A 24,276-nucleotide genomic window follows, 5' to 3' on the forward strand; every position below is an offset into this window, starting at 1 on the left:
CAATCAAGGCCTAGAAGTCCAATGCACTCACCATTGCGATACAAAACAGCTACAGAAAGCTGTAACTCATGCTTCTCCCGTTGTCTTTAAATTAAGCTCCATAAATATTGACAATGAGTGGCCTGTTGTCTACGAAGAGATACCGCTGGGATTCGCACCCAGGGTCTCCTGGTTTTTAGTGAGGCGTCTTAACCAGCTAAGCAACGGTGACAAACCTGCTAAATGTTATCCACAACTTCAAACACCTGTGAGAAACAGGCACCTGCAGTGTTTCGTCTGCTGGCTCAACAGATAATCCTTTTCGAAGTTTAAGGAGAGGATTTCTTTGTCAATTCAATTAAACATTTTAGAAATGCTGAACGATTGATGTGTTTCACGCGCAGAAATATTTTATCGTTACGTACTTTTTCTATGCAGTTAGTTCTCCTTCAACTCCGCCCAACAACAGAGGTTGTTTTAAATACAGGAGTAAAGGCACATTGCACATCTGCAAAACATCACGTACAGGTTTAGGGAGAGCGACATCAGTTATTGGAAGGTTGGAAGTTTCGGGTCACTTTTTTATTATAGATTCAAGCAGCCCTGAATACCTTTTCAAGAAACATTTCAGAATCCCAGTCACATCCTGTATGATTGCAACACAGGTCTACAGTATACAATCAGAATACTGTTTGTGCATTATATAAAACACACCGCCCAAAGCATTTCTAAAACAGAAATTACATGTTTCTGAATGCGCCCTCCTTTATAAATAAAATAAAAGGTCTGAAGCCTGCTCCAAAGAAGCACTATATTCAGAGCTGACAAAGATGTGATAGGAAACATCTCGGAAAACGAAGATGCAGTCATTTCCACGCGTCGCACAACAAGAGCTGAACCCACCCGATGTTCTCCAAAAGAGTAAGGTGTTGGGAGTGTGGCTGGGTGGTCTATGTGCTGGGTTTGTGCTCCATTTTCTTCGCTGGGTTAGGTTTGAATCTTGCCGCTGCTCAGTGTTGGTGGGTTAAGACCTTCCTTCTATTGCGACTTCAATGGGTAAAAGCTTTGCTTGACAGTCTGTCGAGAGACTGAACTAGGTGTTTCAAGATAGTCTTTGTCAGCTTAACATCAAGGCATGAAAAAGCCTCATTTTGTGTTCCCAACAGCAATGCTCTTTGGTCCCTTCAGCATTATGCAGGGAACAACATCTGCCGTGATCACTTTTGAGTCAGTGTGAATCGTAGTGTGCCGCAATTGTTTTTAAAATTGGTTTTGTAGGCATGGTGCATTTGTCTGTGAAACTTGAATGCTGTGGTTTTTCACGCAGAATCATTGGCAGGAGCAAAGCTTATTCAATCTTTGTGCACAGCGCTCCATCAGAAATACTTTGTCCAAGTTTTGAAGAGATTGTGGGATTCTCTGCACGCGTTTACATCACGTACCTCAGACAACACCACCATTCGATGGGAAATTGATTCTGCTTCTTGCAGTTGTTCCTGTGGTTGCAGTAGTTACAAAGTCTCACTTTCCTCCACCTTCTGCTATAGTATTCACTGGGTGAGCTTCATCATTTGGCTCAGAAAGGTCAACTGTGCTTCGGAAAAAATCAGCTGCAGTGTCGTTATTTTGTCGGTGAGTATGGCTGTCTTTTAAAGCACATGAAAAACACGAGTTTGTGGATTTCTCCAAATAGCAATGAATTCAGTTGTGCAGTGCTTTACTGCTTTCAGAGGGTCTTTTATCGATGCTGCTATAGTAGAGAAGTAACATAATCACAAACGCAACCATTTGTGCTGGCTGTTTCACTAAGTATTAAGCTTTTTCAACTATCACATGATTTTAACTAATATAACATCATCTCCAGGAGAGCACCTCGCACTGCTCACTGAGCTGATGTACAGAATGTGCCCATTTCTCAAAAATTAAATATCATCTGAACTGATTTTTTCTATTTTAAATGCTTTCCTACTCTTTTAATATTTCAGTTAAATCTTGAAGTACTTTCCATTGATATTAATCCTAGTCCCGATGAACGATTCCGGGACATGGTGTACCTTAAATAATGTTCTAATAGGTTTCAGTTTGGAAAAGTGCGCTCTCCAGAAGCTACCGAAACCTCTAATGGTCGCACAAAGCTTAATGCATTAGCAACATTTGGGGTTGAAAAAGAATATTACTTGCTATGAATACGAACACTGTTACAGGAGGCGCGTAAGGACTATTTTAGCTCAGATCATCAATTTATCTTACATTTCTACTCCATTAATATCGCTATTGAGTGCTGAAGGTAGGTCCTGGCAATACTTCATGAGATCTTCTTAAGAAAACGTAAAAAATATATTTCCAGTGCTGCACAAAAAGTAAAAAATACTGATTATGTGCAACTGATAAAATCTCTCTTCCAGGGATGTTGTAGCCACATGCAAATTACTTTATCAGCTTTAAAAGTTTCCTTTGCATTTATAAGACGATCAGCATGACACTCAAAACATACCTGTATTCAGTAAGCGCTGAGTCTGCTGGCTGAGATAGTTGCCTCCTCACACATAATAGCAGCCCTGAAGCTAAGATAAATGAAGAGAAATTGCTTTTAGTGGGCACTTTTCATATCCGATGAGCTTGACATCTCCCAAGGGTGACGGAGTTCTTTTGCGACACTGCTTTTCCCTTTTTTCTTCTTTCTGTACTCTGATGGAAAAAAAACGAGAAAGCATGTAAGAGAAAAATGTATTTTTTTCATGGAGAAAATGTGCACCAGGAAATGTTTGGTTTTGAAGAAGTGATTTAACATGATACATGACCTAATTTACTGTAGCAAATGCTCACACTGCAAGGTCTGCTTTACTACAAGAGAGAAGTAGAGTGAAGATGTCATAATTTCACTGCCTTGTTGAAGAAAACATCTTTTTCTTTGAATTCTAAATCAATCAGAATTTCAAAGTGACACACAAACCCTTTGTCTGTATTAAAGAGATGGTATTTTAAAACTGATGAAAATGTAGAAAACACGTTTCTCACTTAGAAATTTTAGATGGGATGGTGTATTACTAGTTGCAGTGCTGAACTCACCATGGTGCCATTCAGTTACATGATTGGCCAGTGGTTTAATGGATAACGCGTCTGCTTTTGCATCATGAGATTGTAGGTTCGACTTCTACCGGGTTCGTGTGATTTTAAATCAGACTACTCAGAAATAGATGTCCATTATGTGAATGAACCACACCTGAAAGCAAACGTTGGTCGGGTTTCCTTCTTTCCAGCATGAAATAGCAAATCGTTACAAAAAGCACCAGCTAATGTCCAATAGCGTTAGTCATTTTAATTAACATGAATATACTGTAAGGTCTTGGTACATGGGAGTGGATTTCATCCACAATTTAAAAAAGGGCAAATTATATTTACAGGCTTCAGACACTTTTTAATACAAAAGTGACCTAAAACTCTGTAACTTTCAGGTTAGTTTGAACCTGTAATGAAAAAGGGGCCTGAAACTTCCATTCTGTGATGTAACTGTCTCTAAAGTCGGATGTGATGTTTCACGGATGTGCAGTGTGCCTTTTCTCTTGTCTTGTTCAAAATGACTTGCTGTGTAATTTCCTGAATGCGTGTCCTGTACTGCTCTGTTATTTCATTTAGATTATCTATGTGGTGTACAGATAAAATCAAACTGCATGGTCTAATTTCCAGGTTCGGCACCAGCTGAACCTGAACATACATCAGCCGATCTCGACATGATTTGAGCACACAACCTTTTGATGTGGTATCAGATGCACTACTGTTGCACCACGAGGTCACTCCCCATAAGGGCTTTTAATTCCCGCAAGGAGAAAAATCAGCGTCCCTGAAAAAGATTTTTTTTTTCATTCTCTCCTGTGAGAAGCGCCGCTCTTCCAACGAGGGTTTCTTCTTCCCAGACCACAGATTATTCTTCCTGTCCGGCTCTCACACAGAGAGCAGACACACTGTCTCCACTAATGTGTTTACTACATCTATAGATCTGACCCCCTTACAGCCCTGATATTCCTGGACAGGATCCCATATTGAGCAGTATTTCTCGCGTTCTGAACTTACAGTGTGTACACAATGTACTTTATACACAAAGTAAGTGTTTTCGTAACTCTTGGATGTTTTGTGAAAATGTTACTGGCATGCCAAAATCGCCCCCTCAGCTGAACAGTCCCACCCCCCTCAGTTTTGGATAAAAGGTTTGGATAAAAAGTTTTTGAACACTTTCACTTACTTAACTTGAGCCGTAAAAAATAGTTGTACTTTGTCAATGGTCAGATAACTACACTAACCCCGAATTCACAGTTACTACATCAGACTGTTTGATGTGCAGGAGGGCTATCCATCCAGGAACAGCACGTTACATAGTGTCTATGTTTTTGGGTGTCAACATTATTATGACCTTATTTGCTCAGGTGGACCAATGCCTTGCAGTAGTTTATCCTCATACTTACAATCGTTATATAACTAGGACTGTAGTTATAGAAGTTTGTACTTTCTGTTGGTTTTACAATGATTTCTTAATGATTCAGAACCTCGTTACCGTTGATGTTGTTGCAAAAATGAACACATATGGTTGATGCTCCAGGAAAAAATAATCACGTGAGTTCTGATGAACGTGGAACTGTTCTCCATCACTAAATACCAGATTGCTTGTCGTTATCTTCTAACATGAAATACTAATCAGTGGCATGCTTGCGAGAATTCACTTGGATGGTTGCAATGGCTCCGTTTAAACCGAAATATCACTGCCCCCCTCAGGATTTCAGACCCCCCCCTCCCTACAGATCATTCCCCTGGCGCCAGTCCTGGGTATAATGATGAACATAGCTGCCTTGCAAGCAGTTAATCTGGGTGTGATTCCCACCTGACCCATCGACAAACCTTTTCCAATGAATCTTTGATCAATTTAAAAAAGTCTTGAAGCTGGTAGGCTAGGGAAGAAGCACTGTTTGAGTGCACTGAGGAAAATGTGCTACTGTGCTGTGCTGCTCCAGTAGCGCAATTGGTCAGGTTGTGGTGCTTTTATAGTGGAGTTATGCTGAGGTTGTGAGTTCACTTATCACAGGGAATAGTTTCTGTTTTCAGCCGCAGAAACTTGCTGTTTAATTTAAGGCAGTTCTTGTGTTACTTTTTCCGCTCGATGGAGCTGTATTAATGCAGGCACACCTGCTTCCACGTACACGAGGGTAATTTTCCTCTTCCACCTACAATTTCAACATTTACCTTGGGAGATGTCAAACCACAGAGCAAGTGCTGCGTGTCAGTGCAGGCTTATTGGACACCCCGTTGAACATAAAAAGCATATTGAGCTCCTTGGACATAAGCCATTTCTCGTCACTTGCTCAGCGAGCAGGCTCAGCGCACACTGAATGCAGGTGTCTCAGAGCAATTGAGATGTGTCCAAGTGGCTGTAAAAGGGATATATATGATGCCAGTGCAGTGGCTTAGTTCTCCAACGGCAGGTGTAGCGGCACGCCCGTTGGAGTATTCTCGGTCGCATTTAATGGCAACGTCAGCTCAAAGATTTGGTTCAAACCACCAAATGGAGACGGGTGTGCAGACAAGCTGACCCTGCTGATGTGGGATTAACACTAGGATGAGTGAGTGCTGTGGCTTAGGTGGTTAAAGCGCCTGCCTTGTAAACAGATGATCCTGGGTTGAATCCTAGTGGTGCCATTCTTCCTGTCTTGCTGCACAGTTTATCATTATGGACGGCAACATGCTTCTACATTAAATTTAATGGAAGTGTTCATTTAATTTTTGGAACAACTTTTTTTTAAAAAATCCATACAAATTGCAAAAGATAAAATAGTCATCTTTCTTGTCGGTGCAGAGGAATTACTGCCAGCTGGCCAAGAAATGAAACGATTTTTTTGTCTTTAGCCAAAAACCTGTGAATGTAGAAAAAAGGTGACGTGCGTTAGTTTCTATGGCACAATCAGTCATCGTATCCTTCAGTAAAACATAACGTTGGTAAATCAAAAGTCCCCACAGACGCATTTCAAATTAATCTGACCTCAATACCGTCTCCCCTAAATGTGATGGGGTTTCTTTGGATGTCCTTAAGCATCCTGATAGTTGCAGAGATTTCAAACTTTTGGCACAAGTCAAACTCCAAGAAGTTAATAGTTGAGCGCCTAAGTCAATATCACCTGGAATGTGACTATGTAAACTTAAATAGTATTCAAAATATTGCAATTTTGTTGTAGTTTAAAAAGATATTTTAGCTGGGGATTCTCAAATGATGAGGGTAGAAAAGAGAACCATTCGACACCATCAGGAATGCTTAACGTGTGATAAAAATGTTTTTTTAATCACAAAGTGAAAATAGTGAATTTGTCTTTTATTTAGACGTTCATCAAAAGCTCATTAAACGATGAAGGAGAGGTTTGTGTTCCGAATTCTCTTCGTGTCTCATTGTCTTGCTTTGATTTTTAAAATGTACACTGTTGACTATTCACTCTTCCTAACACGATTAAAGAGCCGAGTTTAGTTCAGAGGTAAAGCATCTCATGCATCGTATGAAGCTCTGTTTTCTATCACCAGCGTCTCCACTCTGGATTTCTTTTTAAGCGCGATATCTTTTCTGTGATTTCTTTCGTTTGAATTCCCTCATGTGTGATGTAAGAGAAAACCGGCTCAGGGACGCCAAATATGTAACGTTGTGGCTCTCTGAAGGCACCAGTTCTGTAGGGTTTGGGCATTTACTGAGACAATTATTAATTGTAGCAGTAAATCACAAAGTTGATTCTTTTGATGGCTTTAGAACCCAACCATGCGACATAACTCAAACAACGCACACACACAGGTACTAATACACGAGGATACATTTATTAATACATAGAATATGCATAACCTAACAGATCTTATCGAGAGGGTTATCAGAATACAAAAGATATATATTCATTTAGTTACGAAGAGTTACACATCAAGAGGACATACGATCAGTATATCATTCATTTAGACCGTTTCGTAAATGAACTTGGTTATAACTTCTACATTAGATACTCAAAACAAGTACATAACTCTTAGGAATTAAATTGATATCAACTGGTTTGGATAACAATTGAATTCTCGAGCTGTAATGCATTGAAGTTGAATACTCATCCAATTTCTTTGGGGATTCATATCTCCTGCAGGCTCAAAGAAACAGTTGCAGGCTGTTACTGTCCAATCCGCACTCTCTGGCTGTGTGCCATGCTGTGCTGCGCGGCTTGCGACGGTGCGCTGCTGATGCTCACTGACCGGCTAGTTAGTGTTGGCTTTAACTAGCAAAGTTTGCGCACAGGAGAAAAGATGACTGTGGGTCCCAGCAAGTCAGGAAGAGGACCGGTTCGGTCCTGATGAAGAGCTAGTTCTGAATAGTGATTCAGCTGTCCACAGTTCCGACCTGTTCACGAGGCCTGCTGCTGGCGCTAACCTCGGGTGGATCCTCTGGTTATTCTCTGGCAACCTCCGCTCTAGACTCTTAGAACAAAGGAGAGTTCTGGCAATCGGACACACTGGCCGTTCCGTGGTTGTCTGGGCTGAGTCTCAGGATGGTCAGGAGGCGCGCTGCGAGAATGTCCTGCCCTTGGGAGCCTTCTGCTCCTGGGCTGTCCTGCCCTGGAATTCTCCTTTGAATTCCCTTTAGAATAGTCCACAGAATCCTCTCCAGAATCCCTTCTGAATCTTACTGAATCTCGTTTTTACCTGGAGGAACTTCAGCTCGTTGATTGGCTGAAAGTTCCATGGGCATCAGAGTTCCACGTGGGTTACTCAGCCCTACCAGTCCCTGATTGGTTGATCAAGGTGAGATATGAGTCATTTACTCCTGACACCTAGGAATGCAGTCCAGATGTCCATCTGGCACTCCCTAGACAGATAGGCGCCAATGGATGACCATTGATCATGACAGCCAGGCTTAGCTAAGTGCATCCCCCTTTGGGAGCTGTCCTAGGACCTTAAATCACCCTGCACTAATGGTCTCTCTGTGGCTGCACCACAGAGTTGAACAGAGAAATGGGGCCTCATTTGGGAAGCTCAGAAACACTTAATTCTGCCTTATTATTAAGCCTCGCCGCTACAGTGAATTTCAGCGTTTTAAAGAGATGTAATTTTTAAAACAGACAAAATGAAAGACTTATTAACTAAATACACATAGAAAACCTGCACCTAATTGAGAAAATTTGGACTGGGGCGATGTATTATTGTAGCGGCTCAAGCTCACAGTGGTGCACTTGAGGAATGCGGTACAAGGGCCAGTGGTGCATTGGATAACGCATCTGATTACGGATCAGGAGACTGTAGGATCGTAATGCTCTTAAACCCAGTACCATAACCGCAGTGTGTTCAGTCCTACACAACCTTTCTATTGACTGAATAAACCTCCTGTTCCATCTCCATCTTCTTCCCACACATTCCAGCTATTTCACCACCGTTACTGTTGGACCACAGTCACAGATACGTAAGGGACACTATTCTGAAGAACCGTCTTAAATAAATAACGTTGCAAAAGGTAACAATAAGGGTTTCTTAACGTAACCTTACATCTGGCCATACAATACAATTTCTGTACCCTCAAATAAAAAAAAATTGTACTGCTTTCTCCTGAGAAGTGTAGTGTCAAATACAAGTGTAGTGTCAAATCACAATAAATAATACATCAAATATACTAAATTAACACCCAGATATGACAGATGTGACAACACACAGCTATGACAGAACACATTGAAGACTTAAGCCCTTTAAATTTTTATTTCCTTAATTTCCATTCTCTTCCCTACCCAGGATAACTGAAAACTAACTGTAATAAAGACTGTATATGCATTACTTGTAATACAGCTATTAATAAAGATATACATGGAACCTAATTATTAATAAATAACACTTGTATTACTAAAAATGTGTTATGATAACATTCATTGTGAATATTTGTGGTGTCTGGAAAGCAATTTTAGTTAAATATAATAATAATTTTCAAGCAAGTGGTGCATAAGCTTGTTAATTAATGAGTACATTATTTCCATTACATTCAAGACAGTTCTAATGTGATCAATTGTTCTGCTTAGTCCGCTACCGAGTTGCTTAAAACCTATGAAGAGGTGGCTTAAGCTAGACTCCTAATGCAGTAACATCTAATGGGCAGCAGCTGTTATTTTAGGTTTGTTGCAATCGAGAACAGGTTTAGTACAGAGCTGCTGACAAATTTCAGCGGAGTTTATTGTATATAAGTTTATTGCAATTGACCCATTGTAGCTACCAATCAGCAGCAAGGAAAAACAAACTTCACTTGTGCCTTTTAAAAAAATGGAAACAGAGTAGTTGTTTATGTGGTAATTTCAGGTACAATGTAAGAACTAAAGTTAACTACTCCCATAGTAATGTGTGGGGTCCTATCAATAGAAAAAAAAATGTTGTAACCCGAAAACACAACAAACACAAAACGAGAATCTTTCAGGAACCTAGGTAAATCCCTGTAGTAGTCTAACAACTATGAAAAAAAAACAAACGCAACACCTTCAAAAGAAAAAGAACATTAAAAACAAATCTGGGGAACAACAAAAACACAGAATCTAATGCGAGAGCTTTTTCAAGTCTTCAGTGCTCCTCTCATCACAGTAGACCTCTCTCATATATTTGTGTACAGGTCAGTTGGAGGTACACAGCTGATGGTAATTTTAGTAGGGAGCTGCGTCAGCATGCATGGGCTTCAAAGGAAAAGTCAAGGTTTATTCCATGCTGAAAAGAGAAGGAAACATAATGTTTCAGCTGTGGAGCCTTCTTTGATTGTGACTCAAAATAAACCTTTACTTGTTCATTTGATGTTAGTTTATCTCCATCAAATACCTAAGAGTATCTAAACTCGACAGTTGCTTTCAGTAGCTGAAAACACTGCTCTAGGTGAGGCTTGAACTCACAACCCCGGCATAACTCCGCTATGCACTGCTGTATAAGTACCGCGCGCTGACCGATTGCGCCACTGGAGCTGGGCAAGTTCTGATCCTTATACAGACTGACGCTGCAGAAACACAGGGTGAAAACAGTTTCGGTTGTGGATCCATCTCCACATGGGGAACACTAAAAAAGCAAGGAAAATACAAGAAAAGAAACTGAAAGAATTGTGCTAACAGCAAAGGGGGACGGAGGGAGGTGGTCGAACAAGTAAATAAGCCTGGCAGATTATTTGTAGCGACATTTTTTGAGTCAATCAGCACACTGATTTCTCTTCATGTGCCTTAAACTGTGCAGTTTGTATTTTCGTTGTAGCTAGGTTTCTTCAGAAGTCCAGTAAATTGACAATAATGGAGAACTAGCTGACGCACTCCGTCGTGAAGACCCTCTGTAAGGTGATTACACGTTTCATTTTCAAGTCGCCTCCTTTACACGCAATTGCAGCTCCGACACTGAGAGAAAGCATGAGAAATGGCAGTACAGGCTCGATGGCTTCACATCTCCTATCAATCACATAAAATTGCAGTAAAGCGCTCTAAATATGACTCTGAAGTACTGGGAAAGATGAATATTTTGAGCGTGCCTCCCAGGGTCTGCTACAAGGCTGAAGATGGCTTCTTATTCGCGTTTTTCGTTCCGCCTTAAATGCTGCTGCTGTGATGTTATGTCGCCTTTCGCCTGTAGATGGCTCTCTTTGATCAGTACTAATTCGGCTGGAATACTGTAGACATCCTCAGTGAAAGGGAATATCCAAATAAATAGCGACTGTCCAAATTATATTTTTGTATGGAATATATTTTAAAAAATCGCAAACCAATTTTAAAAACTCACCATAACATGGACTTGCACTGGGAAAAAGGTGATTGTGCTTTCTGCTTATTGCTACGGCCCTCCCCCCTGATTATAAAAACGTCTCACAATTCTGACACCGAGGTGTGAGAGACAATGTAATAGACTTTCAAAATCCTGAAGTACAAGACATTTTAATGCACCAATTTTCAAATATGACCCTCTGATCTTGGCTTGTCAGAATACATTGCGAAAAAGTATGGCACGAATTGCACGAATTGCAATGGCACAAATTGTTGAGAATATCACTGACTTTGCCGATATTTGCAGGGGATATGAGTGTTTTGCGCACGTTGAACTACAGCACGTAAGAATTGAGCTCCTTAGTCAATATCACCGGGGATATCCAATAATGACGAACATCTGTAGCTTCAAGGAAACTTCGACTCGCACATGGAGTTTTATCTTCGAATGGAGGGTGGGAGAATTCATTTATAGTCTCGTTGCTCATTAGCTAAACTATTTTAAAAATATGACGCAGATTTGTTCGAGAAACTTGTAATCACCTTGAAAAGAGTCTTCTTGAAGACGTGCACCAGGTAGCTCTCCACTGTTAATTGACAGGACTTTAGAATAAACTGTTCTCATACAACCAACATACAAATTACACATCTTAAGGAACATGAAGAGAAATCTGTGTACTAAATAACATAAAACTGTCGCTGCAAATTATCGCCAAGCTGTTTTACGTGTCCTAACACCTCTTTCTTTCCTATTTTGCAGTGAGCACAATTCTTTCTGTTTCTTCGTCGCTATTTTACTGTCTCTTCCCCCATGTGCAGATGGATCCACAGCCGAAACTTGAGGTCGGTTCCTATTACTCTGTCTGATTGAAAGAGTTGTATTAAAGGCACTCCCATCTCTGCAGGAAAGTTATTGCTGCTCTCAACACAATATACTGCAGCCAAATATAGCGATACTGTCACGTGTTCCTGCTGTCAGTCTATTATGTCATGTTCATCCACACCCAGAAACATTACTGCTGTAGCACCAGAGTTATATAGGCGCAGTCCATAGAGCAAGAATCTCTTAATCTCAGAACTGTGGGTTCAGCCCCCACATTGGGTCCCTCTGTGTCAATTTGATCCCGCCAATCCTCCTAGCATGACCTGATGGCGTAACAGTGATACCCAGTACCCAGCGTAATTCAGCTTTCTTTCCACTTGATTCAGATTTTGATCTGAAATCATCGGCCGAACAAGGGTTTGTCTAAATCGAGGGAGATCTGCTCACAAGCAAGTATTAAACACTTCAGCATTTTCTGTTCGAATACCACACTTTGTCAAAACACTGCCGCTTCTTAAGCTAATAAGTAACGGTTTTTGAGCACGCATTGTATTGTTAATGCTTATATTAAAAAAGCATAAATTCACATAATGGAATTTGGACTGAACAAAGTAGTCCAGCCCCTTTACAACATTACATACCCACTGATTAAAGCTTAAAACTACAGCAGCAGGAGTAACAATAATGGCAACAACATGTTTGGAGTTCGGCATTTCATTTATACTGCGGAAACATCGTATCGGAATGAACTGCCCGAGATAAAAGAGCAATTGCGGCTTCAGATCGTTTTTACAGAGCATTGCGTTGTTCTGTTCATGCTGACTACACGCTTTAAATTTGTCATTTACTGCAAGCGTTGCTTTTCCAGGTTTTTCTGAAATTCCTCGCATTTGAGCCAGCACTAAATAAAATAATTCATTCCCGTCGCTGAATACATCGTGGAAACGGTATTTGCAACGGAATGCTGTCACACATGAAATCTTTTTGTTATTCGGTTCTGAAGTTTGAAAATGAAAATAAAACGGGGGTCACTTCATAGGCTTGAAAGAAATCCAAGCAGCATAAAAAACAGCGAACTCTCACAAATTGCATTGTGCTGCACCTTTCTTCTGCTGCTTTTATAAATCTGCCTTAAACATTTGAATGCATACCTTACTGCTGCTAATCACATTCACGTGCTTACGAAGCTTTTTTCTGTCTGTTATGTTTTTCCAAAGCGGTTTCTCCGTTTTCCTTGTACTGTGATTGTCAGCGAGCACAACAAGACTGAAATACTGTAAAGGCAGGTAAAAAAGACAAGGTAAAACGCCTGAATGTCGGGAGTGGGATTTGAACCCGTGCCTCTATTTGGAGAGCGGAACACAAAGATTAAAAGACACAAAACCGTAAATTTGCTGTTTTAAACCGCTCCACTATCTTGAAGAAATGGGTGCTGACTGTACCAGTTGCATCCGATTTTCTGTAACTTTAGGACGATTGATACGACTGGACGAACACAATTTGTGGCGTTTAGCATGACATGGAAAACGGTACCGGAGCATTCGGGTCCGGAGTACCAGACTCAGAAACAGTTTTTACCCCCGCACTATCAAACTATTAAACTCCCAGCCTCTCTCACTCTCACCTCACCTCTCACCTATGATCTGAACCTCACAGTGCCTTCTTTCTTACCAAAAACCCAAACACACATTGAATCTACCTCTACCATACATGTCAAAAGCTCACTCCCCATTATTTCTATCCCTTTATTTCATTCTTTTGATGCATGTTTTTGCACATCACCTGTTACCTTTTTGTTGTTATGCACACTGCCTGTTGTTGTTTTTTGCACATCGGCTGTTGTCTCTGTCTTTCTTTTGTTATACAATTGTATTGTTGTGTTTTTTTCTTTGTACTACTTATGTCCGAGAGCTAGCTAAATAGCATTTCGTTATACCATATACCTGTGTATGAGTATAATGACAATAAACTTGAACTTGACATAGTCTTGCAGGCAGTATATTATTTTATCGTTTAAAAAAACACGGTCTTCTCGTATCTAAGTCAGAATTTTTGTGCTTTCGAACGTTACTTCCAACCTGGACTGAAAGCTCACCCGATGTGTTTGTGATCAGACCATGAAGTGAGGGGCTGTACCAAGCGCACGTTCCTTCCCAATGCTGAGGTGATCATTCGGAAGATGGGTGTGAAGAGAGACAAGCTTTGTCGACTAAAAAACAATGTAGGATATGCAAGAATACCAATCACTGGCGACAGTTATGTTCTCTTACTATTGAGACCCCTACATTGCGAGTTTTTTTAAGACTTTGAAACTAAAGGAAAGCAGTGACAGATGAAACAGGCACAGGTGGGGTTTGAACCCACGATCGTCGGTTTACGAGACCGACGCCTTACCACTTGGCCACCGCGCCTTCAAGGAAACAAGGGAATAATGTTGTTCAAATTAGTTTTTTCTGAATATGGTTTACATCGCCTGGAGGCAGCAACAACAATAAAAGGGATACTTGTCCTTAAACTCGGACGTGATGTTCTGCAGACATGTGCATAATGTCCTGTTTTCTTACAGTGTAGACATTTTGCTGTTCACGCTCCGCATTTATCTGCTTTGTGCATTGTTAGTCCGCACCTGTAACATGTAATGTCAGCCGTCCCCTGTTCTTCTATTTCTCTAGCATGACTGCGTCCTGCTGCTCGGCTTTTATTTGTAAAGTTTGAGCGAGCGTCCCGTTCAGTGTCACTGTAGTCAGAAAGCATTCTTGATTCTGCTTGAGCTGCTTCATGAATCTAGCGACTGTAAGAGCTCTTTCTAAAGTCAGCCCTTCCTCCTGCAGCAATTTATAGTCTCTTATGTGCACATTTTCCACAAGTTGATCTCTTAACATGTCAGTTTCCAATACTCCAAAGTCACAAGATTTAGCCAGTCCTCTTAGTGCAGTCACAAAAACATCAACAGATTCGTCCTGAGACTAAGTTCTCTGCCTAAATTTATGCCGTTCCAAAACCACATTTCTCCGCGGTGTAAAGTACGCGTCTAAGGCAGCTACAGTCTGTTCATATGTACCTTTTTCTCCAGGGAGGTTGGCGAAAATCCGCTGCACGGGAGCCCCGATACAGTGCAGTAATGTAGCACGTCTCACGGCATCCTGAGCTTCTGTATATCCACTGGCTGTTTAAAAAAAAATCTGTACGACTCCATCCATATCTTGTATTCCGTATACAAATCTGGAGCTCCGAGGTTCAGTGGAAGCGGTGGAAAAAGCTGGGCATAAGCAAAGCTTCTCGGCGCGGCTGCCATATCTTCCATGGCGCAAGCTAAACGAAAAGTCCGAAAATTCAAAAGTTCGTTTCTACCAGCAAGAGAACTAAAATCTGCAGTGTTCTGCTCGCTTTGAGTCCGTCAAGCACTCATCTCTCGTCGCCATAAATGTGTATTTTAATAAAGAGACGTTTTTATATTATTTTAACTACTTTATTAACTACACAGATCACGCCCTTACACCATATATCCCCGCCTTCTACTCTCTCGTTCTGTTGTCTCGCGATTTCTACTCACTATACTACATTTAGCATGACTTCTTGTTGCAGTTGAGCTCAAAGCTGGAGATGATCTCCATATTCTACCGCAGTAACTAGTCCGAAACGTAGTACACAGTACACACTTTTTAAGTGAAGTCAGGTTGTTAAAAAATTAAACCAGCGCCCTGTCATAGAAACGTACCTCGGTCTCCCGCGCAACAAGCGGGGGTACTCAGCACTATACTAACCAGGAGCGCTTATCTGCAGCTGAGCGTCATCTCTGTTTACTGTCAGCAGTCATTTCCTCATTTCCAAAGACTTTTTCACCTGCTCTCAGGTTTTAAAGACGATCATAAACGCCCAAGAAGTAATTCATGTCAGTTTGAAGTCTGTTTCTGTTGTCTCAGCTCTTGATAAAGAAAAGCCGTGCGTGGGAGACTCCCTCTCTGACGACGTTTGCCGTCACCCTGCGAGGGAGAAGAGCCATCAATCACCGAGGCAACCACTGAGACAGTTAACATTGAACACGTGAAATGCGAGATGTTGTGATATTTTTTCCCGCTTAAGGCTTCTATCGTTTCTACTCTAACGAGAAAGACCTCTTTATTAGAAGTGAGATTTTAACAAACGTCTCCAGGGGTAACTGCGACCTGAACGCAACGCCTTAGACCACCAGCCATCTTGCCTGTGGTACTTATAATGAAGTATATATTTTATTTCTACTCGTTGATAAGAAAAATCATGAAATGAAAAATCATGTAATTAGGGATATGTCTTTTTTTCATGGGGAAAACTAGCCCGAGCAAATGTAAAGTTTAGAGCAGCGCTCAATAAAAATGATCAGAAACCGAAAGCGCTTCTTATACGGATCAGTATATTCCGATACCACTGGTTCTGCAGAAGAAATAAGAAAAGCCGAACTCAAAGCACTGTGTTGCCATTACGGCTACTCCATCTGCAGCTGCTTTAAGATTACTCACACTGTGTTGCCATTAAGGCTACCTAATTAAAAAAAAACTTATCGTCACCTTTTTGAACGTGATCGTTAGACACCCGTTAAATCTCAACCGAGGTTTCTTGAGAGATCGTTCAGCGAGCGAGTAATAAAAAACTACTTCGCTTCTAACCTCTGCTGTCGCTGTAAACTCGGACGTGATGTTCTGCAGATGTGCAGTGTGCCTTTCCTCTCGTCGTATTCAAGAGTACTCACTGTGTGAGCTCCTCACTGCGTGTTCTGTACTCTACTGTGATTTAATTTAGATGATTACGTGGAGTAGAGTGACAAGATCTATTGAACATTTTCGGTTTGTGAAATGAAACACTAAATACACTACAGTAAATACAAGTAATGGACATTTAAAATAACCACAGTACAGCTAGAAGAGTGAAAGATAAAAGACTATTTAGAATGAGATTCACATGAGACTTAAGAACGGCACAACCGCCCGAACAGGGACTTGAACCCTGGGCCCTCAGATTAAAAGTCGGATGCTCTACCGACTGAGCTATCCGGGCTCTGAACGAAAATCGACACTGTCGGGATCCTCGCAAGTCACGTGTCTCTTGTGCCGAAGAGCAGTCATACCTGACCCGTCTGGGATGACCACTGACAGACATTATCCAGAAGCGACGGCACCACTCCCAGTAGAATGAGTGAGAAATACAGCATGACATGGGTAGTTAAGGGGCTCCCACAATCCATCTTTCCTCACATTACTGTTTTTTTTTCAATAGCATTTTGACCTTTTTTCACATTCAGATTTTTTTCACATTTAATAAAATCTTTTAATCAACAACATTAAAAAGAAAACAAATGGAACATTTTTTGGAACAATAATTAAAAAAAAACTTTCAATGCCTTGGTTGTATATGTGTGCACACCCTTTATAAAGGGAGTTGCAACAGTGCTGAAATCTAAAGAGCATTTCTGTAGAGAAAACAGCATTTTTTCTGCCTTGATGTTAAGCTTAGAAATTCTAAAGTCTTTTAGAAATTGTATTTCTTAACACCTTGCACAGCCTCCCGACAGACTAACAAATATTTTTGGGAGAAATTGGCTCACACACCGGAAGACACTAACGTTTATCTACGTTAGAGTATGTGAATAACAGTTTAACCGAAAAAGTTTGCAATTGTGATTTTGTTAAAATTGAATAAATCGTCTATCAACAGTTAGAAATTATTAAGAAATTGTTTTATTTCATAAACTATAAGACAATTAAGAGAGTTTATAGGTCATATCCGTCGCTTATGTTCTTTTAACTCTAGCGTTCAGGATCCAAACCCAGGTGCGGACCGTTGTGTTTCTTGAATCTCTTGTAATCATCAAAAGTCGATGTGTAGTCCTTCAGTACTTTCTCGAGTTGTGCCATGGATATTTTATACAATCAATACTTGTCATGCTCTTTTGCATTTTGCTTAACAAACGGAAAAAGTTCAAAGCGTGTTTGTGGCTGTGCTTCACATCTACACGAGAGCACTTGTAACAGTACAGGACACGTAGTGAAAAGTTCGTGAAGCTTTCAGTTTAGTGAGGAGTTCAGAAGGAGGATTCGCTCGATGAATGATCTCTCAAGAAATCCCGGGTGAGATTCAACAGGTGTTTTCTGCAACAGCCACGACAAGTGTGAAGCAATCTCTGGATTTCCTGAATTTGAACTAAATTATTAGTTCAAATAATTTAGTATTTAACAGAACTAAATGAGGTACATTTAAAACAGCAGCGCAACTCTGCAGCACGTCGAGTGTGCCTGCATTTAATTGTGTAAACCTGGCTCTCTCTGAACACGAGCAAAGAGTTCTCACTCAACAGAAGATTGCGACGTGAGTACTGTAATATAAAGCACCTGGAGATGCCAGGGATTGAACCCGGGACCTCATACATGCGAAGCATGCGCTCTACCACTGAGCTACATCCCCGATGCGAAGGGAAATGGAAGAGACTTAGGCATGTGCAGATGCTCACTGATCACAATCCATCACTCACGAAGAATGCATGCAGTTTCCCACTTTCGCGTTTCCTCTACTACAGAGTAAATTCATGGGAATGAAGAAATAAGGAAGGAAAAATAATCACATTGAAGCTTCAAGAGACTGGGCACAAATTAATCTACTATTTTTGTATTCAGTCACACGTGCGACGGTGGTTAATTCCCAGACGGGGGAGTGCTTTTTTTCTACCAACTTACTCGACTGTCTTTTAATTCTGTTTTATTTGAAAGCTTTTTGCATCTTTTAAGTGCTCTTGATTAAACTATGCATAGAAAAACAGCACTACTGATGATTTTCATGGACCGATGCACACTTGTTCTGTACAACCCGAGTGATAAAGCCCTGTCTGCAAATATTGTAGAAGAACATAAAAGGGTGAAACAACGCCCCAACCACAGGAATGGTAACCGGAAGGATCGTGTTCTTATTTGATAAGTCCTTTTGAGATGTCTTGTCAATGCACAACGGCGTTAGAGCTGAATAATTTACTTTTAGTGGTGTTTTTAAACAAAGACGGAACATGTTATTTCTATACCAGGAAGAAAGGAGCTTTAACTTTAAGAGGCAAAAACGATACCTTATCAAAGCTAATATTAATTAAAATGACATCACAACAAAAGAGTGTAGCCTTGAGTGAATAAAATTAGTTTTCATTGGACGTCTGTGTCTCCATAACTTTGTAGGTGAGAGAGAGGATTGTGATAATTTGCAGGTGCTTCTCGGAAGTGCGTTGGTGGTACAGGCGCCTTCCAAATAATTGAGTCGGGTTTGAATCCCAGCCAGTACAAACCCAAATCTTTTCAAGATAATCTGTGGTCCGCTAACACATCTTTTGAAACACTACAACAGGTAACACCCCGTGTGAAACATCATGAGCATCTGTTAAACCTCTCTACCTGCCCGTTCCTCACAGAGACATGACGAGGGTCTAAAGGGACATTTTGAGCCGTAGAAACATTTTATCATTCCGTACTTTCCTGTGCAGTCAGGCCAGTTCCACTTCAACTGCGCCCGACAACGGAGGTCGTTTTGAAAACAATGAGAGTAAAGGGACACTGCACGTCTGCAGAACATCACGTCCGAGTTTAAGGACAGCAACATCAGAGATTGGAAGCTAGGGAGTTTCAGGTCTGTGGTTGTATTATAGGTTCTAGAAAGTCTGAATACCTTTGCAAGAAGTATTTCAGAATCCCACTAAAATCCAGTACGAATGCCGCATAGATCTGCATTGTACAGTTAGTATACTGTTTGTCCGTTGAATCAAACACGCCTTATAAAGCATTTCTAAAACAGGAGAGATCGTTAGGGAATGCGTCTTCCTGTAAAAATAAAATGACTTCAAGGGCACTATAAGCAGAGGTGTGAAAGCCTGCTCTACAGAAGAACTATAGCCAGAGATGCCAAAGAGGTCGAGATTTCACCACGTGAGAGAAAGCATCTCAGAAAATGAAGTTGCGGCCGTTTCCACGCGTTATAAAACCACTAGGTCAAACAACAAGAGCTGAAGAGCCGCTGTTGAGAGCAACGCGGCCAAGCGCTCTAAGGAGCTGACTTAAACCTCCAGTCTCTTCAGGAGCATCTGTTGGAGTGACACTGCTACAGCATATCTCCTTGTTAAGTATCCCTTTTATTGTTGTTGCTGCCTCCAGGCGATGTAAACCAGATTCAGAAAAAAATAATTTGAACAACATTATTCCCATGTTTGCTCGAAGGCGCGGTGGCCAAGTGGTAAGGCGTCGGTCTCGTAAATCAAAGATCTTGGGTTAAAACCCCACCTGTGCCTGTTTTATTTGTCTCGGCTTTCCTTTAGTTTCAAAGTCTTCAAAAAACTCGCAATGTAGGAGTCTCAATAGTAAGAGAACGTAACTGTCGCCAGTGATTAATATTCTTGCATATCCTGCCTTGTTTTTTAGTCGACAAAGCTTGTTTCTCTTCACACCCATCTCCCGAATGATCGCCTCAGCATTGGGAAGGAACGTGCGCTTGGTACAGCCCCGCACTCCATGGTCTGATCACAAACAGATCGGGTGAGCTGTCAGTCCAGGTTAGAAGTAACGTTCGAAAGCACTAAATGACTTAGGAACGAGAAGACCGTGTTTTTTTAAACGAGTAAACGATAAAATAATATACTGCCTGCAAGACTATGTCAAGTTCAAGTTTATTGTCATTATACTTATACACAGGTATATGGTATAACGAAATGCTATTTAGCTAGCTCTCGGACATAAGTAGTACAAAAAAAAAACAACAACACAACAACAATACAATTGTAATACAAAAGAAAGACAGAGACAACAGCCGATGTGCAAAAAACAACAACAGGCAGTGTGCAAAACAACAAAAAGGTAACAGGTGATGTGCAAAAACATGCATCAAAAGAATGAAATAAAGGGATAGAAATTATGGGGAGTGAGCTTTTGACATATATGGTAGAGGTAGATTTTCAATGTGTGTTTGGGTTTTTGGTAAGAAAGAAGGCACTGTGAGGTTCAGATCATAGGTGAGAGTGAGAGAGGCTGGGAGTTTAATAGTTTGATAGTGCGGGGGTAAAAACTGTTTCTGAGTCTGGTAGTCCGGACCCGAATGCTCCAGTACCGTTTTCCATGTCATGCTAAACGCCACAAATTGTTTTCGTCCAGTTGTATCAATCGTCCTAAAGCTACGGAAAATCGGATGCAACTGGTACAATCAGCACCCATTTCTTCAGGATAGTCGAGCGGTTTAAAACAGCGAATTCACAACTTCGTGTCTTTTAAGCTTTGTGTTTCGCTGTCCAAATAGAGGCACGGGTTCAAATCCCACTCCCGACAGTCAGGCGTTTTACCCTGTCTTTTTTACCTGCCTTTACACTGTTTCAGTCTTGTTGTGCTCGCTGACAATCACAGTACGAGGAAAACGGAGAATCTACTTAGCAAAAACATAACGGACAGAAAAAAGCTTCGTAAACACGTGAATGTGATTAGCAGCAGTAAGGCAGTTAGGTGTCCATTCAAATGTTTAAGGCTGATTTATAAAAGCAGCAGAAGAAAGGTGCAGCCTTTGTGAGAATTCGCGGGTTTTTATGCTGCTTGGACTTCTTTCAAGCCTATGAAGTGACCCCCGTTTTATTTTCATTTTGAAACTTCAAACCGAATAACAAAAAGGTTTCATGTGTGTCAACATTCCGTTGCAAATACCGTTTCCACGATGTATTCAACGACGGGAATGAAATATTTTAGTGCTGGCTCAAATGCGAGGAATTTCCGAAAAGCCTGGAAAAGCAACGCTTGCAGTAAATGACAAATTTAAAGCGTATAGTCAGTATGAACAGAACAACGCAATGCTCTGTAAAAACGAATTGAAGCCGCAATTACTCTTTTATCTCGGGCAGTTCATTCCGATACGATGTTTCCGCAGAATAAATGAAATGCCGAACTCCAAACATGTTGTTGCCATTATTGTTACTCCTGCTGCTGTAGTTTTAAGCTTTAATCAGTGGGTATGTAATGTTGTAAAGGGGCTGGACTACTTTGTTCATTCCAAATTCCATTATGTGAATTTATGCTTTTTTAATATAAGCATTAACAATACAATGCGTGCTCAAAAACCATTACTTATTAGCTTAAGAAGCGGCAGTGTTTTGACAAAGTGTTGTATTCGAACAGTAAATGCTGAAGTGTTTAATACTTACTTGTGAGCAGATCTCCCTCGATTTAGACAAACTCTTGTTTGGCCGATGATTTCAGATGAAAATCTCAATCAAGTGGAAAGAAAGCTGAATTACGCAAAGGTCATAGAAGGCACTGGGTATCACTGTTACGCCATCAGGTCATGCTAGGAGGATTGGGGGGATCAAATTGACACAGAGGGACCCAATGTGGGGGCTGAACCCACAGTTCTGAGATTAAGAGATTCATGCTCTATTGACTGCGCCTATATAACTCTTGTGCTACAGCAGTAATGTTTCTTGGTGTGGATGGACATGACATAATAGGCTGACAGCAGGAACACGTGGCCCACAGGCAGTGACAGTATCGCTATCACATTTGGCTGCAGTATATTGTGTTGAGAGCAGCAATAACTTTCCTGCAGAGATGGGAGTGCCTTTAACACAGCTCTTTCAATCGGACAGAGTAACAGGAACGGACCAAAAGTTTCTGCTGTGGATCCATCTCCACGTGGGGGAAAGAGACAGTAAAATAGCGATGAAGAAACAGAAATAATTGTGCTCTCTGCAAAGTAGGAAAGAGGTGGTCAGACACATAAAACAGCTTGGTGATAATTTGCAGCGACAGTTTTATGTTATTTAGTACAAGGATTTCTCTTCATGTGACTTAAGATGTGTAATTTGTATGTTGGTTGTATGTGTCTTTAGCTACTGAAAGCAACTTTCGAGTTGAGATAATCTTAGGTATCTGATGGAGATAAATTAACATCAAACGAAGAAGTAAAGGTTTACTTCGAGTCATAATCAAATAAGGCTCCACAGCTAAAACATTGTGTTTCCTTCTCTTTTCAGCATGGAATAAACCTTGACTTTTTCCTTTGAAGCCCATGCATGCTGACGCAGCTCCCTACTTAAATTACCATCAGCTGTGTACCTCCAGCTGACCTGTACACAAATATGACGAGAGGAGCACTGAAGACTTGAAAAAGCTCTCGCATTAGACTCTTTTGTGTTTGTGCTTTTGTGTTTTTGTTGTTCCCCAGATTTGTTTTTAATGTTTTGTTTTCTTTTTCTTTTGAAGTTGTTGCATTTGTTTTTTTTTCATAGTTGTTAGACTACTACAGGGATTTACCTAGGTTCCTGGAAGACTTCACGTTTTGTGTTTGTTGTGTTTTCGGGTTACAACATTTTTTTTTTTCTATTGATAGGACCCCACGCATTACTGTGGGACTAGTTAACTTTAGTTCTTACATTGTACCTGAAATTACCACATAAACTACTACTCTGTTTCCCTTTTTTTAAAAGGCACAAGTGAAGTCTGTTTTTCCTTGCTGTTGATTGGTAGCTACAATGGGTCAATTGCAATAAACTCCGCTGAAATTTGTCAGCAGCTCTGTACTAAACCTGTTCTCAATTGCATCAAACCTAAAATAACAGCTGCTGCCCATTAGATGTTACTGCATTAGGAGTCTAGCTTAAACCACCTCTTCATAGGTTTTAAGCAACTCAGTAGCAGACTAAGCAGAACAATTGATCACATTAGAACTGTCTTGAATGTAATGGAAATAATGTACTCATTAAGTAACAAGCTTATGCACCACTTGCTTGAAAATTATTTTTATATTTAACTAAAATTGCTTTCCAGATACCACAAGTATTGACAATGAATGTTATCAATACTCATTTTTATTAATAAAAGTGTTATTTACTAATAATTAAGTTCCATGTATATCTTTATTAGTAGCTGTATTACAAGTAATGCATATATCGTCTTTATTATAGTTAGTTTTCAGTTATCCTGGGGAGGGAAGAGAATGGAAATTAAGGAAATACAAATTTAAAGGGCTTAAGTCTTCAATGTGTTCTGTAATAGCTGTGTGTTGTCATATCTGTCATATCTGGGTGTTAATTTAGTATATTTGATGTATTATTTATTGTGATTTGACACTACACTTGTATTTGACACTACACTACACTTTTCAGGAGAAAGCAGTACGATTTTTTTTTAACTTGAGGGTACAGAAATTGTATTGTACGGCCAAATGTAAGGTTACGTTAAGAAACCCTTATTGTTACCTTTTGCAATGTTATTTATTTAAGACAGTTCTTCAGAATAGTGTCCCTTATGTATCTGTGACTGTGGTCCAACAATAACGGTGGTAAAATAGCCGGAATGTGCGGGAAGAAGATGGAGATGGAACAGGAGGCTTATTCAGTCGATAGAAAGGTTGTGTAGGACTGAACACACTGTGGTTATGGTATTGGGTTTAAGAGCATTACGATCCTACAGTCTCCTGATCCGTAATCAGATGCATTATCCAATGCGTCACTGGAACCTTGTACCGCATTCCTCAAGTGCACCACTGTGAGCCTGCGCCGCTACAATAATACATCGCCCCAGTCCAAATTTTCTCAATTAGGTGCAGGTTTTCTATGTGTATTTAGTTAATAAGTCTTTCATTTTGTCTGTTTTAAAAATTGCATCTCTTTAAAACGCTGAAATTCACACATGAGGGAATTCAAATGAAAGAAATCACAGAAAAGATATCGCGCTTAAAAAGAAATCT

General features: G+C 40.5%; 4 non-coding genes across 4 annotated transcripts; all 4 read right to left on the bottom strand.

Moving 5' to 3' along the window:
- Nucleotides 1–9,862: 9,862 nt before the first annotated feature.
- trnai-uau (transfer RNA isoleucine (anticodon UAU)) lies at nucleotides 9,863–9,956 on the bottom strand. Its single transcript has 2 exons — nucleotides 9,919–9,956; nucleotides 9,863–9,898 (listed from the first exon to the last, which is right to left on the bottom strand). It is a non-coding gene; the product is annotated as a tRNA-Ile (tRNA).
- Nucleotides 9,957–13,895: 3,939 nt separating this feature from the next.
- trnat-cgu (transfer RNA threonine (anticodon CGU)) lies at nucleotides 13,896–13,967 on the bottom strand. The gene has a single exon. It is a non-coding gene; the product is annotated as a tRNA-Thr (tRNA).
- Nucleotides 13,968–16,514: 2,547 nt separating this feature from the next.
- Nucleotides 16,515–16,587, bottom strand: trnak-uuu (transfer RNA lysine (anticodon UUU)). The gene has a single exon. It is a non-coding gene; the product is annotated as a tRNA-Lys (tRNA).
- Nucleotides 16,588–17,919: 1,332 nt separating this feature from the next.
- Nucleotides 17,920–17,991, bottom strand: trnaa-cgc (transfer RNA alanine (anticodon CGC)). The gene has a single exon. It is a non-coding gene; the product is annotated as a tRNA-Ala (tRNA).
- Between the last annotated feature and the right edge of the window lie 6,285 nt (nucleotides 17,992–24,276).

This window comes from Atractosteus spatula (genome assembly GCF_055471065.1).
Source record: "Atractosteus spatula isolate fAtrSpa1 chromosome 10 unlocalized genomic scaffold, fAtrSpa1.hap1 SUPER_10_unloc_16, whole genome shotgun sequence".
NCBI classification, from domain to species: domain Eukaryota; kingdom Metazoa; phylum Chordata; class Actinopteri; order Semionotiformes; family Lepisosteidae; genus Atractosteus; species Atractosteus spatula.